This window comes from Etheostoma spectabile, unplaced genomic scaffold (assembly GCF_008692095.1).
Source record: "Etheostoma spectabile isolate EspeVRDwgs_2016 unplaced genomic scaffold, UIUC_Espe_1.0 scaffold271, whole genome shotgun sequence".
Lineage (NCBI taxonomy): Eukaryota > Metazoa > Chordata > Actinopteri > Perciformes > Percidae > Etheostoma > Etheostoma spectabile.
This window is the reverse complement of record NW_022605575.1, coordinates 609,484-609,769: the sequence shown is the minus strand read 5'-3', so window position 1 is coordinate 609,769 and position 286 is coordinate 609,484. Positions and strand designations below refer to the sequence as shown.

General features: G+C 47.9%; 1 pseudogene; it reads right to left on the bottom strand.

Moving 5' to 3' along the window:
• Positions 1 to 286, bottom strand: part of LOC116685808 (uncharacterized) — a 6,518-nt pseudogene that overhangs the window by 26 nt on the left and 6,206 nt on the right.

Below are 286 nucleotides of genomic sequence, written 5' to 3'. Positions count from 1 at the left end.
CTGGAACGCTAGAGACAGTGCTGGAGATGCTAGTGACAGTGCCTGGAAAGCTAGAGATGTTGCTAGAAGTGGTGATTGATACAGTGCCTGGAACGCTAGTGACTGTGCTTGAGATGCTAGCAACAGTGCCTCGAACGCTAGAGCTTTTCCCCGGGATGCTAGTGGTGCTAGAGACATTGTTTGGAAAGCTGGATACATTAAAATACTGAGCAGAAGGCTGGTGAGCAGGTTCAGCTGAAACATTTCTTTGAGTGGATAAAGTTTGAGGCACTGTAGTGGGCTTGAT